Source organism: Pongo pygmaeus, chromosome 12 (assembly GCF_028885625.2).
Source record: "Pongo pygmaeus isolate AG05252 chromosome 12, NHGRI_mPonPyg2-v2.0_pri, whole genome shotgun sequence".
In the NCBI taxonomy this organism is placed as follows: Eukaryota; Metazoa; Chordata; class Mammalia; order Primates; family Hominidae; genus Pongo; species Pongo pygmaeus.
This window is the reverse complement of record NC_072385.2, coordinates 68,837,402-68,853,220: the sequence shown is the minus strand read 5'-3', so window position 1 is coordinate 68,853,220 and position 15,819 is coordinate 68,837,402. Positions and strand designations below refer to the sequence as shown.

General features: G+C 39.5%; 1 protein-coding gene across 2 annotated transcripts in view; it reads right to left on the bottom strand.

Moving 5' to 3' along the window:
• Positions 1-15,212, bottom strand: part of SERTAD2 (SERTA domain containing 2) — a 119,067-nt gene extending 103,855 nt beyond the window's left edge. For both annotated transcript variants that reach the window (XM_063648657.1, XM_054475041.1), the window contains exon 1: positions 14,455-15,212. The gene's annotated coding sequence lies outside the window, so the exon portion shown is untranslated. The remainder of the gene's footprint in view (positions 1-14,454) is intronic.
• Between the last annotated feature and the right edge of the window lie 607 nt (positions 15,213-15,819).

The following is a 15,819-nucleotide window of genomic DNA, read 5'->3' as shown; positions in this document are numbered from 1 at the left end:
TTCACCCTTCTTCCATTCTCTTGCATTGGAGGACGGCAGAGTTAAATGTTCTACTTACAGGGGTCAACAGGGATTAATAACTTTCCTTCAAGAGTGATCCTGTCATTTTGGAAGAAAATTCAAAAGGGAAGAACATCCCATGTAATTGGGTTGTGGCAATTTTGCAGGAAGTCACAGGTGTTTCAGAAGTGCTTTAGAAATACCATAGCAAGAAAAATATGATAGTCCTTCTCTATTTTGAAAAGGGCATGCCTGAACAAAGACCCTCCATTGTTCCTGCACAGAGTATTGGAAAACATGTCTTTGGAAGATGGCTCTCTCTTGCAGTAGGTATGAGAGGGTTCAAGACCAAAGAATCCAAAAAAGATTTATTGGTAAATTGGACACAAAGTTTTTTTTTTTTTTTGAGACACAGTCTCGCTCTATCACCCAGGCAAGTGTGCAGTGGTGCAATCTCGGCTCACCGCAACCTCCACCTCCCAGGTTCAAGGGATTCTTCTGCCTCAGCCTCCCGAGTAGCTGAGATTACAGGCACCCGCCACCATGCCTGGCTAATTTTTGTATTTTTAGTAAAGACGAGGTTTTACCATCTTGGCCAGGCTGGAATTAGACACGATTTTTTTTCTAAAGGAAATTCTGTGAAACTGGAGCAGCTACACTACTGTGGTGAGTCTAGATTTTCCTAAAATATCAAAGACCTGGTCTATCCTGGACAAACAAGTTACTATATTTCAAATAGCATTTTATTTTGCTTACCTTTTCATGGGTCATCATGGTTTTCTTTTCATAAAGGGGGAAATCTATTTCAACTCTGTGTTTATGGACAGCAAAGCTGAAGAGATTTTTTTTTCACATTTGATAAATATGTACAACACACTGTTTTTTTAAGTGTTATTTTTAAAATATGGGGTCTTGCTATGTTGCCCATGTTGACGTCACACTCCTGGGTTCAAGTGATCCTCCTGCCTTGGCCTCTAGAGTAGCTGGGACTACAGGTGCATGCTGCCATGCCTGGCCTTCTACACATTGTTAACAATTTCCCTTCCTTGGTTTTGGAAAAATATCAAGTGAAGTTGAATTATGTAACATGTTTCTAGGGATATATTATAGAAAAAATTTAAAAGAAATATATAAGAAAAAAATAAGATGGGCAAGATAGGTTAATGGAAGGTCTGACCAATTTGCAAAGCTCACATAAAATGCTATGCCCTAGATAGTGAGGTGAGAGGTCAGGTAGGAGACCAGCCAAGGGAGAGTCACTTACAAATGCTTACCAGTATGGAGGGTGGCAGCATCAGTGGAAGATAGGATTTTATATAAGATTGAAAGGAGAGAAGAAAGAATAGGAATTAACATTTATTAAATATCAACTTTGTGTTTGTTGCTTTACTTATTTTATGTCAGTAATAAGCATAGAGGTAGATACCATTGTTCCCATTTTACAGCAAAGAAAATGAAGTCTTAGAGACATACCCAACATCCATTCCTCCCTTCCTCTCCCTAAGTGAACGCCATCCTGGCTTTAGGTGTAGGGTTACAGGTTAGTCCAAGCCATCCAGGGCAGAATGCTCTCTGAAGACAGTTACTGATCCAGAAGTGGGCAGAGATGCCCAGACAGGAAAACTGACAGTCCATCCCTGTGGACAGGTTTCTGACTTCTGAATATGGTGATGTATGGCTATAAACCAGCTGGAGAAAGGAGCTGAAACAAAGTCAGAGCCAACAAGGAGCCTGGCAAGGCAGAAAGACACTCAGAACTTGAGCTCCAGAACTGACCAACCCTGAAGCCTGCCCTGCCTCTGAATTTTTTTTTGTGAAAGAATACATTTCCTGACGATTCCAGTGAGCTCGAGGGCAGTTTCTAAAAGCATCTTAACTGATAAAAGAACTTCACTTCTGCAAGGTCACCTCCAGTGAACGGGCAGAGCAACTATTTGAACCAACACTGTTCCTTCTGACTCAAGACTGAACTTCTTCCACTAAACCACATTGTGGCATGAACTTTGAGAAATGTTTCTTTCTTCTCATTGCTATGATCATGAGTTGGGAGAGCTAGAAAAGATTTTATCTCACTAAACATAGAAAATGTGTTTACCTCATAAAAATGTTTGAAGTAGTGGCCTCACTTGCAAACACAGAGAAGAAATGCATATCTTTACCAGAAAATTTCCAGAATTCCATATTCTGTGAAACTTCTCACTTTATATGCATTTAATTTTTAGTAGGATATAAATTCATATGTCTTTAATGAACTGAATTTTTGAAAAGCATTCCAAGTTATTACCAATTTTCCTAGGGGTGATAATGGCATTGTGGTTATGTAGAAAATGTCCTTATTCTCAGAACATATATTCTGAAGTATTTAATGGTAAGGACTCATGATGTCTGAAACTTACTTTCACATGGTACAGGAAAAAAGTTCTCATACAGAGAAAGAGGGACGGACTCATAAAGCCAATACAGCAAAAGGTTAATAACTACTGAATCTGGGTAGAGAGAATATGGGTGTTTGTTGAATTATTCTGTTAGGTTTTCTACATGTCTGAAAAGTTCTATGATAGAAAGCTTGGGTATGGGGGAATATGGTATGAGAGACAGCATCATAAAGCACAGTGTGGCTATACATTACAATAACTCAGGGCCTCACCTCTGGGTTGTGACCTGGACATAGGTGATTCCAACGTGTCCTGCTAGTGTTGTAAAAAGAGCTAGAGCTTTCAAATCACTCATTAATGCCCTGATAGCCCCAACCCCAGAAACACAACTCTGATCATTTTTCTAGATTATTTTTTAATTCATGAAAATTTGCTAATGTTCTAAATTTAACATAGGCATTAATTCCAACAATAAAGAAGCTTCATCCCGGCACTGTGGCTCACACCTGTAATCCCAGCACTCCAGGAGGCTGAGGCAAGAGGATTGCTTGAGGCCAGGAGTTCAAGAAAAGCTTAAACAACCTGGTGAGACTCCATCTCTACAAGAAAAAATTAAAAACTGGTTGGGCGTGGTGGCTTACGCCTGTAATCCCAGCACTTTGGGAGGCCGAGGCAGGTGGATCACCTGAAGGTCAGGAGTTCCAGAACAGCCTGGCCAACACGGTGAAACCCTATCTCTACTAAAAATACAAAATATTAGCCGGGTGTGCTGGTGGGTGCCTGTAATCCCAGCTACTCAGGAGGCTGAGGCAGGAGAATCGCTTGAACCTGGGAGGTGGAGGTTGCAGTGAGCTGAGATTGTGCCATTGCACTCCAGCCTGGGCAACAAGAATGAAATTCCATCTCAAAAAATAAAATAAAATAAAAATTATCCAAGAGTGATGGTGCACACCTTGTAGTCCCAGCTACTCGAGAGGCTGAGGTGGGAGGACTGCTTGAGCCTGGGAGGTTGAGTCTGCAGTAGGCAGTGACCACACCACTGCATTCCAGTCTGGGCAACACACCAAGACCTTATCTCAAAAAAAAAAAAAAAAAAAAATTCCTGATATTATACATACAGAAATTTGCCTGATATATATACTGGGCAACATAAGGAATGTTTGATTAACATTAAGCCACCAATTAACAAACTTATATTAAGGTATCTGTACTGTGCTGAAGACAATACAGGCAAGAATAATGGAACAAACCTGGTTCTTCCCTAAACAAATCTATTCACAGATTCTATGGCCCAACATGCCAAAATTTAATGTATAACATGCAGGGGAGACAAAGGAATATTTAAAAAGCATTAAGCCATTTAACCTCTTCCAAAAAAAAAAAAAGAAAGAAAAGAGGAGGAAAAAGACTCACTAAAATCATGCTCTTTACTCCCTGCCAAAGTCACAATCTGTTAAACTATAAGAAAAGGAATCCTTGAAGAATACACAACTCCAATTCTCCAAATTCAAATTTGGGCAAATTACTTAAAGATACTCCAGTGAGTCTTACATATGGTAAAAAGCTCTCTAAGGTCCTATATCTAAGTTTCAATGGGCACAAAGACCTCCTTAATTCTATTTGTCTTTCTTACTTGAAATATGTGTTTCTGGGGTATGAGATACAGGTGAATAAAGGGTGGATGAAATAAAGAAATAAAACATAAATAACAAACTTTAAAAATATAATTCTTGGCCAGGCATGGTGGCTCACGCCTGTAATCCCAGCACTTTGGGAGGCTGAGGCCAGGAGTTCGAGACTAGCCTGGCCAACATGGTGAAAACCCGTCTCTACTAAAAATACAAAAAATTAGCCAGGAGTGATGGCGGGTGTCTGTAAACCCAGCTACTCGGGAGGCTGAGGCAGAAGAATCATTTGAACCCAGGAGGCGGAGGTTGCAGTGAGCCAAGATCGCGCCATTTTACTGCAGTCTGGGCAACAAGAGCGAAACTCCGTTTCAAAAAAAAGAAAATACCTATTTTAAGAAATGTGTGTGTATATATATAACATATAAAATATATATTATATAATTGTATATTATATAATATATAATATAAAAATACATATTTTATATATATATATGTATTTTTTTTTCTGAGACGGAGTTTCACTCAGTGGCCCAGGCTAAAGCACAGTGGCACAGTCTCGGCTCACTGCAACCTCCGCCTCCTGGGTTCAAGCAATTCTCCTGCCTCAGCCTCCCAAGTAGCTGGGATTACAGGTGCCCGCCACCACACTCGGCTAATTGTTTGTATTTTTAGTAGAGACGGGGTTTCACCATGTTGGCCAGCCTGGTCTTGAACTCCTGACCCCAGGTGATGTGCCTGCCTCGGCCTCCCAAAGATAATAAGTATTTTATCCTGAAAATATACCTTACAATCTGGTTGGCTTTTAAAAAAGTTTTATTGATATATAATAAGTGCATATATTTAAAATGTACAATTTAATAAGCTGTGACATACGTATACACCCTCAAAACCATCACAACTTTCTAGATAATTAACAAAATTAACACCTTTGGTGGCTTTTTGAATCATATGGATTGATGGTTCTAGGAGAAATAGTTTTCAGGAAAAGAAACTTTTCATACAGATAATCTTTTTTTTTTTTTTTTAAAAAGAAGTATCCACATAAGTATCCGAATACTGTTATTAACAGATAAACATTGAAACTCCGGGGTTTTTTTCCGCTAATTTATTTATTTATTTATTTATTTTGAGACGGCATTTCGCTCTGTCTCCCAGGATGGAGTCTAGTGGCACGATCTTGGCCCACTGCAACCTCTGCCTCCCGGGTTCAAGCAATTCCCCTGCCTCAGCCTCCCGAGTAGCTGGTATTACAGGCACGCACCATCACGCCTAGCAATTTTTGTATTTTTAGTAGAGATGCGGTTTCACCATGTTGGCCAGACTGGTCTCGAACTCCTGACCTCAGGTGATCCACACGCCTCGGCCTCCCAAAGTGCTGGGATTACAGGCATGCGCCAACGCGCCCAGCCTTTTTCCCCTAATTTAAATATAAGAGATAAGCATACATTGTATTATACTATCTTAGATTTAGCTTCAAATGAACAAACACCTGTACTATAAAAACAGAGATTCTTACTATTTTCAAATATCCAAGAAAACGAAAACAAAAGCCACAGTCACATAATATTTCATTTGAGAATTTAAATACACACAGACATCAGGAACTTCAGCTAATTCCAAAGCAAAACAATTTAGAGAGATTATATCTATAAATCATAGCAATATATGCAAACTTCCTAAATTTGTTATATTAGGTCTGGAGGACACCCATCTTGTAGGCAGGGCTGCTCTAGGGAAAACCGAGGAAGAAAGCGTCTTCAGTAACTGTCAAAAGCCTCCAACCCACGTTTTATTCCCCTTCCAGTGATTCTTCCATTTTTTTTAGGAACTTCCCTTGTCCATGGGGCCCATATTGATGTATCAGGCTTCTCAAAGCTATGAAATAATTTTTTTTAAACAGTTTCTCACTCTGTCACCCAGGCTTGAGTGCAGTGGCTCAATCATCTCACTGCAGCCTTGACCTCTTGGGCTCAAGCCATCCTTCTGCCTCAGCCCCTCAAGAAGCTAGCTGGGACCACAGGTGTGCACCACCACCTATAGCTAATCTTTTTTGTGCAGAGACAGGGTTCTCGCTATGTTGCCAGACTGGTCTCATACTCCAGGCCTCAAGCAATCTTCTCAACTCAGCCTCCCAAAGCACGAGGATTACAAGTGTGAGCTGCTGTGCCCAGTCTTGAATAATTTTTATTCTCAAGAAACTAAAATATGTCCATACTGTGTCCATATATTCTATTCTCAGGAGCACTTTTTGCTTCCCAAGGTGATAGCTAGTGAATGTAATAAATGGGTAGAATGTGTGCTCCATTCCCTTTTCCTCCCCTCTCTTGCTGAGCCACTGCAACAGCTAGCGCAGGGACTATTGTACCCTTAGGTGTCCAAGGACAAAAAGAAAGCCTGCTAACCATTTTTGCCCAGACTTAAAAGGAAGGATGGATTCCCAGGAAGGCCACTTAGAACTTCTTCTAGAAGGTAAGTTCACTTGATGCAAGACTAGGCTTACTGTAGTGGTCCACCCTAGACTTCCCATTAAGCTAAATTACATATTGCCTAATATAAATGATTTAATTTTCATATGGAGCTCTTTTGTCTCTAACTGGACTGTGAATACCATTATAGGCAGATGCCATGTCTTATTGTTAGTCTCTGATAGCCCCAAGCACTTGGGACATGTATTAAATATTAATAAAAATGAAACAATTAATGAAAATCATTATATGTTATACTGTATTAGTGCTACTTGCACTGCATAGATACTTAGGTATATCTACTTTAATATTTGAGGTGGAAATGAACCCTAAGGGTTTTATTTATTTGTTTGTTTAGGAAATTACATAGTACAATCATAGAAACAAAAAATTAGTTCTTAATGTATACTAGACAAAGAAAACTTAAAATTTTCTTGCTAATTGTGCAATATAGCAGAGACGACTCCATTTCCATCGTGCAATTTTCAGTGTTACCCTTTTTCTCAGGCTCTATTACAAAGAAAACAAAGCAATAGGATAAAACAAAAGTATAAAGAAAACCTAGGAGAAATTTCAGATTCTGTCCACTGTAAGGTTTTCCAGGGTTCAGAAATGAGGATGATTCATGATTTCTGTTGGAAACTACTGACATTATTGTTTTTAATATTTCCACTCAAATTCAAATAAAAATTTAATTTTTTTTAATTCACTTCCATTTAAGTGAAATTGTGTTTTCAGATTTAGGATTCCTTTTATACCAAGTCAGCATGCATAAAATCCATGTAAAGAATCCTTATTTTTTTCAGGTCATTATTGTACAATGTTTCATTATAACTACTCCAAATAGTAGATAACAAGCTGTAAATACCCCCAAAATAGTTTGGAATTTCCATAAAGGCAAGCATATTTATCCCTCTTCTTCCCCGCTATATCATACGTGTTTAATAAGAGTAGCTGACCCATAGTAAGTGCCCAATAAATATCTGTTGAATTAATTGAATGAGTAAATGAATAGAAGCCCAAAATAGGACGTATATATATAAAAAAAGATCAAACTTCTTCCATGAGGCATAGATTTTATAAAGTACCATTTCTGGGAAATATCTTATTTAATCAACTCCAAAACTCAGTTTATCTAATTTTGTATTCAAATTGTTTAAAAAGTAAAAATAGACCTTGCTTTTTAAATCAAAAGGAGGATTTATTTTTGTTTAATCAAATTTAAAGCTTTTCTACTACCGATGTCTAAATAATGTCAGATATTTTGAGAAACTATTAAGTATTTTCTCCAGATCAATGAAGTTTGGTCCTTACGAAAACTCTTACAGGATTTTTATGTAAATCTTTTATGTTTAAAAATACATTTTTTTAATACTCTGATTTTCTGGATAAAAAGAACCCTTAAAATCAAAACTAAAGTTAACTCAAAGGGATACATTTCATCTGAGTTGAAGCCATAGAAGACAATGAAGCCGATGGTTACTTCACCAGGGACCATTAATCATTCCACAATGGTGAACCTTGGAAAATGTCACAGTGGACATGGTCTGATGTTCTGCCTGGCTTTAAGGAGCCAACAACAAAACAAAACAAAACAAAAGGAGCTGCTCATCCCGGCTAATGTGATGTTCTTAGGCAAGCCACCCTCCTCGTTGTCAGGTGGCGATGATCATGGCAGAAACCATCTCCAAAGCTCACCAGGGCACCAGACATGGAATGAAAAAGAAAGCTTGGATGAAACATTTCAAGATAATGTGAAAAGAAAAAAATCTTTGGGCTCCTCCACATAAAATAGATTAATAGAAAATCAGTAAATAATAAACATATTACAGTTTTCCCTTGTTACCACCTCACACAAGCTAAAACTTGGTCTTAGGTTTATGACGTGGTCCCTTAAGTTTGTGTAGATAAGATGATTAGAGAGCTCATCTTCCGAAACAAGGCAAAACAAATGTTCTATAGAGAAAGTCTTTCCATCAGTCTCATAAAGCAGACTGAAATAAATAAAAACTCCTACTCCATACCTTATATAGAGGCAAATGCAAAGGGAGCTAACAGAAAAAAATCTGCTATGATCAAGGAAAAAGAATTCCTATGATTCTTGGGAGGCAGACAGGATAGAGTAAAATGAAGATGCTGCATAAAAAGAAAAGACAAATGTGGAAATATTAAGAAAACTGAAATACAATGTAAGAATAAAAAGAAGGGTGTGAAAAACAGATGAAATTTAAATAAAAGGTAGACTAGTTTGACCATTTTATTTAATATGTTAAAGGTAAATATTCAATACCACAGAGTTATACATACCAACACACAACATATTATAAACATCAATATGAACTTTAAATTCAAAAAGAAAACTGATCATTCTAAGTTTCAGTGGGTTGGCTACTGAACAGTAAGGACAATATGTTTTTTAAAGTTGCTTTCTGCTTAGAAACCTCACATTTGAGGATCACTATTCACTCTTCTTAAAGTCAGTTAGAACAAATATTTCTTTACATGCCTTATTTGTTTTGATAGTTGTTATTCTGAGTACACTAGAATTTCATTTTCGCTTTAAAAAAGTGAGTAACATCATGAGGTTGTGACAATTCTGCTAATAATCACAGAGACATAAAACTGAATTCAAAGGAATGTATATAATGCTAATTATATACATTGACTTTTAAATTTTAGTAATTCCTAACTCATTGTTAGGGACACAGTTTCTTAAAATGCAGCCTTTCCACACGGGCCTTCCCTAGCTTTCCTAAATACAAAATTAGCTGAAATAAATTAAATCCTCCAAGCCAGTATATTTTGAAATAATGCATATTTCACTGCATTCAAGGTAAAAAAAAAAAATTAGTATAAAGAAGGGTCCTTTCCAGGGATTCCATTCTTCTCAAAAAAATAAAAATAAATAATAAAACAAGATGGGTCCTACAGCCAAGTAATCCTTTTGAAATTTAAAAGTAAATAATATGATTAATTTTTCTATTTGAATACACTGCTAATGGAATCTAAGTCTGAACATGTTTTCCTGCAATGCAAATATAAGTTTTATAAACTTTAACTTAATAAAATGTATTAACTCTCAGATACCTGAAGTTTGTTCTCAAAAATATCAACATCTGTTATAACCCAGGATGTACCAAAATCTCAGTGTTAACATTTAAAACCCCATTCAGCTAAACCAAATTTCATTGCTTCTTTAAAAGGTACCATATATATATTTTTGTGAACATACTAGTAAGAAGTCTCTTCACATATAAAATTAAAAGGAAAAATGCCCATTAGGTAAAAAATCTGAAAGGTCACAATTTTTAAATAATGATGAACAAACATTCATTTATAAATGCTAATGTTTACTTTGTATTTGCTTGCATTGTGTCCTTCTCAAATGCTTTTAAAAAGCACTTACAACTGACCCCTACAACTTCCTCTGTGAGTGAGCAAAGGGTAACTGCCTTCACTCATGGAGAGTGGTAAAGGTTAAGTGTAATGCTCAAGGTCACACGCCAATCAGTAGCATCACTCAGTATAGAACTTCATGGACCTTAATTCTGAGTTTATGCCATAAGATAATGCATACGTTATTTTCTTCTCCTTTTGATTACTGACAAAGTGTATAGATAGTTATCCATGTTCCTAATGTTAGAAGACAAGGATAGAAATCGCAAGCCTCAAAGGTTATTTCTACCCTTCCTTGCTCTTCTTTCCAAATAATTGTACACAACAAACATTGTTTAAAAAAAAAACCTGCAGAAATTGCATATGTCTGTAAAATACTAATAAATACCCAAATGTCCTCAAAAAAAAAGCTGAAAGAAAGAGGTGTGACCTATAGAATAAATGGCATGCTAAAATGTGTCAAGTGAAAAATAAAGAGACTTTCGATCTTGCATACCAAACACTTAAGCACAGTTTCTAAGTGCTTATAAATTATTATTTTTTGAAGTTTCACTGTAGATTAGCTGCTTTAAATGTATCAAAACAAAAAAGGGCAAGTTTTCTAAATTAATTGTTTTAGCCAATGAAAATGTAATATATTCAACTAAACTGGGTAACTGATGATTTGGTTAAACGAAGATTTATATACACAAAATTGCCCACATTGTAATAGATATTCCATATATGTGTTTGAAAAGTTTTAACAATGTGATGGAACACTGTAACAATTCTGAGTAGATTAGTATTCAGATTTTATTACTAAGGATCTCTAATGAAAGATAATTCTGGCTTTTTATAACTTCAGAGGGCTCAGTAATTAGACTGGATTTTATTGACAAGTAAACTAGAATGATTCTATAAATGAGGCAGGTGATATGCCCCATGAACTTTGCTTATTTTGAAAAATATATTCCCCAACTGAGTAACCATATTAAGCGTATGGTAAAGTTTAAAGTGTGTTTTATTTACTAATTACATATGCTTCCTTTATGATTCCTGCCACACTATTTAGTGCAGCTATTTCAATAGCTAATTATTTATTAAGACTGCTCAAGAGAAAGTTTCATTCTTGAATGGAAAGAGAAGGATGTGGTCCCTAAGGAAATGATGCCATTTTAAATTTCACAGGATTAGGCTGATACATTATTATTATTAATCTGTAACAGATAATAACATCATGTCATCATTTTTGGGACATTCCAAATCTAATTCATATAATTCATATTAATTATTAACAACATCCAACTTAATGACAGAAAGTGTGGGAGTCAGATATTATGATAAAAACTGGACATGTCAGGTATCAAAGAAGGATACGACAGGCATACTTTTCAGACTATTTTCTGTTTAACCTTGGAAATAAAAAATACTTCCATAATGAAAAGTAAATTATACTGTAATTCCTCTCATTTATTCTCTATTTGCAAATTGAGAAAGTGAAAATTCGATTCAATAATACAAATAATAGTATTCTCTACAATATCACTTATAATGTCACTCAACTACTATAAACATGAGAGTAGCGTTATTTAATTAATTTCACATGCATTAATTAAGCTTATTTAAATACAAGGTATTGGGCACTGGAGATTAAATTATAAATGAAATACTATTCTTACCCTCAAAGAGCTTTCTGTTTAACAGGAGGGAAAACCACAGATAACAGCAAATGTGTGGTATGTATTACACTTATAATAGAGGTATGTACATTCTATTATGCAAGTTTAAATGAAAGGGGATCAACTCAATTCATTCAATAGCTAAATTTCTTTTTTTTTTTTTTTTGAAACAGGGTCTTACCAAGCACAGTGGCTCATGCCTGTAATCCCAGCACTTTGGGAGGCCAAGAGGGGTGGATCACTTGAGGTCAGGAGTTCAAGACCAGCCTGGCCAACATGGTGAAACTGTGTCTCTACTAAAAATACAAAAATTAGCTGGGCGTGGTGCCGCGCACCTGTAATCCCAGCTACTCGGGAGGCTGAGGCAGGAGAATTGCTTGAATCTGGGAGGCAGAGGTTGCAATGAGCCAAGACTGTGCCACCGCACTCCAGCCTGGGTGACAGAGTGAGACTCCGTCTCAAAAAAAAAAAAGAAAAAAGAAAAAAAAACAGGATCTCTGTCACCCAAGCTGGAGTGCATGCAGTGGAGTAATCACAGCTCACTGCAGCCTCCACCTCCAGGGCTCAGTAGCTGGGACTACAATCATGTGCCACCACATTCAGCTGATTTTTGTATTTTTTGTAGAGACGGGGTTTTGCTGTGTTGCCCAGGCTAGTCTCAAAGTCCTGGGCTCAAAGTCCACCTCAGCCTCCCTAAGTGCTGGGATTACAGGCATGAGCCACTGTGCCTGGTCCAGTAGCTCTATTTCTTAAAGGGTCATACAAACTCTAGATTAAAAGTATAAATCCCATAAAACATTAGGCATATTGATAAAAATTTTGATTATTTTATTGATAACAATAATTTTATCTTTACAAAAAATTGTCTAAAAAACATATTCATATTTCAAGATATGCAAAGCACATAAAAGTTAAACTTGCAAAGATGCACCAAAGACTACTCAAGATCTTCGCATATATTAACTCATTCTATGCGATCACAATAACCCTATGAAGTAGGTGCTATTATTTCCATTTTACAGATGAGAAAACTGAGGCTAACTTGGCCAAGGTCACAAAGATAATGAGGAAAAGCTGGGGTTTAAACTTACGAAATCTGGTTCTGGAAGTCCCACTCTTTTTTTTTTTTTTTTTTTTTTTTAATTATTTTGTAGAGACCGGATCTCACCATCTTGACCAGGTTGGTCTCAAATTCCTGAGCTCAAGCCATCCTCCCACCTCAGCCTCCCAAAGTGCTGGGATTACAGGCATGAACCAGCGTGAGGTCCTACTCTTAACCACTACACTAGACACCTCTCTAAGACGGCTGGTGATGATGGGGTAGCTAACCTGGTGTGCTCTGTGACATGTACTCTCATGCAACCTTACAACAACCCCTTGAGAAGTCATTCTTTCCATCTACAGGACAAAACCCACAAAAGCCAGGTTAGAAACGTCCCCAAGGTCACACAGCCAGTGAGGGATGGTGGTAAGATTCAAACTCTAGCAGCATGGCTCCCTTGTGCTATGAGGTCTTTCAATAATTCAGTCTTACACTCATAAAAAAGGTCACATGATAAAATTTACTAAACAATTCAAAAAGGCTTTGTATAAGTCTTCCTGAAACACTCTGGAAGGTTATGGGGCTTATGACAAGCATTTCTTTAAGACAGCATTTACATTTAAGTCACTTTTCATCTTTACTACTTTGGGCTGATCATAAACACATTTCTGCTCTTTAAAAAGAAATCTTTCTGTAGCAACTTGGCAGATTTCGGTACAGGAACAGTCTATTCTTTAAAATTAAATTTAGTAACAACTTATTCTGGTTACTCTGAAAGAGAAGGAGAGAATGAACTATTAAGAGGCCTTTCCTGTACTTTAATATTCCAAAACATGTTTGGTTTGGCCTCATTTGAATCTTGTGGACAACTAGTCCAGAACTTGACTCAAAAAGAGTAATACCATTTTAAAACGGCTGAATTCTAAAAAGCAACCTCAGAAGCCAACTCTGAGCAACTATTTCTCATAATTTTTACTTTTATTTCAAACAAAATATGAAAGATGCATATGGCAACATCCTCATAAAGCATATATAGACAGGTATTTGTACTTCTGAGCTATGGACAACCAAGAAACCAAGTTAAAATTTTACAAAATTCTGTAGTATGACACTACTGAACAAGCAATCAAGTACATAAAAGATGGATATCAAAAGAGAAATAATCCATATTTCTCTCATATCCTTAACATGCCCCATTGTGTCCAGTGACTGAGAAATTTAAAACTCTGTGTTGTAATGCCTCCCTGGAACAGAGGTGAGCTAAAGATGGAAGTGTCAAGCTGGATTTCCATCTTACCTTGCTTTCCTCCAACAGGTTCAAAGACTTCATAACCTTTGATACGGACTTGATATTTTTTCAATAGGGAACCCATAAAACTATTTTCAAATAAAAACACTAAGCAACGCCACTAGACAATCTGACTTTCTCTGCTTTATCGCTGCCCTACCGCCACGCATTAAAATTAAAAATACCTTCCTGCCATGCCTTTATTGAATAAAAGTTTAACTTTGAATTAGAAGAAAACATACCCATCGTCCCTTTTACACTTTTTGCAGGTGATAGAATCTATCAGATCACATTGGTGGCTATCACTGCTCTCTAAGCATCCTAAAGACAGAAAGCATGCCATTACCAAATGTTTTATAAGCGTTATAATGCCCCGATGGTGGAAGTCTGGCAATACCTAGATATACAGCAAGGCTGGTGAATAAGGAGCTGAGGGGCGGGGGAAGCGGGAGCGAGGGAGGGAGGAAAGGAGGGAGTCGCCACCTTAAATCCACGCCGGACCGGGAACCTGCAGCCCACAACCTGATCCCTGCCCTCCCCAACAGTGGACCGGCTACCACATTTTTTCAGATCCTCCCCACCCAACCCAGCACAGCACTCACCCTTCTGCGAAGAAGTCGGCACCCGGTCCAGCTCCGAGACGAGTCGGGGTGGCAGCGAGGGAGGGGACGTCTGGGCTGTGGGCGGGGGGTGTCTGTGCGTCACTCGAGTACAGGACGGTGAGTTCGAGGGGTGGGAGCGCAGAAGAGCGGGGAAATCAAGTCACGGCCGAAAAGGGAGGAGAAACGGAGGGGTGGGGTGATGGAGCGCCCCCTCCCTAAAATAAACCCACCGGCCCCTACGATCTCTGCCCCAGAGAGGGAAAATAAAATCAGAGGAAATAACAGACCGACCAATAAATCTCTAAAACGACGAGGAGCGAGGAACAGACTTTAATTTAAAGTGGGGAAAATTGAGCGAGGGCTGGAGGGGAGACAGAGGGAAGAGGCTCTGGGTCTATCCCATGCCTTTGCAGTCCCCAGGCAAAGGAGGAGGCTGGCTGAGGGGAAGTTGCAGCGGCTCCCGAGGAGGAGGAGGAGGAGGAGAAGGAGGAGGAGGATGTTACACCGTAACAAGTACAGACAGACAGCCATGGATCAGAGGGGCGCTGCAAGCAGGAGCAGGGGCGGCCGCGGCGGGGCGAGCGGCGGCGGGCGGCAGCACCGCCTGCTCGGCTCGCTCAAGACATTTAATTGGATTGATGGGTTGTGCAGTGACTCACAGACTTTACAGAGTCGTACAGCAATCCCCGCCCAGCTGGACAGGGGAGATGCGGCGGGGACGGGCGGGGTTAGGGGGCCGAGAGAGAGCTGGGCTGGGAGGCGGCGACGGGAGGGTGAGGAGCTGAGGGGCGGAGCGGAGCGGAGCTACCCAATGGCGAGGCCCGTCGTTCCGACGGGCGTGGACCTCGACCTATGGCGGCGCGGCTCGTTAAGCGGCTGGCTGCACCCCTGGCCCAATGAGTCTTCTAAGGACACTGCCGCTAGCGGGGCGGGGGCAGTGGAGTGGGGGGTGGGGAGAGGTGGGTGGATGTTCAAGTGTGGGGTGGAGGGAAGGAGGAGGTGCCGGAGACCCGCGGAGTCACTCGGCCCTCCTCGCTCCAGAAGTGCGCCTTTTGCCAATCCGAGCGCCTCGCGGGAGTGATGGACGCGAGCGTGTGGCCAATGGGGAGGAGAGGGCTTCCGCAGCCGGCCAGAGGGGAAGGAGCGGGCGGGCCCGGCCTCCCCCTCTCCACCAGCGCCTCTCCGGGCCCTCCCTCCCCTCCCGCGCGGCTCGGGTCAGTCACGCAAATAACAGTGTGAGGGCCGGGGCCGCGCGGGGGGGCGGGGGCCCGCTGCTGGCTGCGTGACAGCGATAGGGACTGGCTGTGCTGCCTACTCTGATCCGGCAGGAGGAGGCGGTGGCGGAGGCTGGCTCCTAACTCTGCG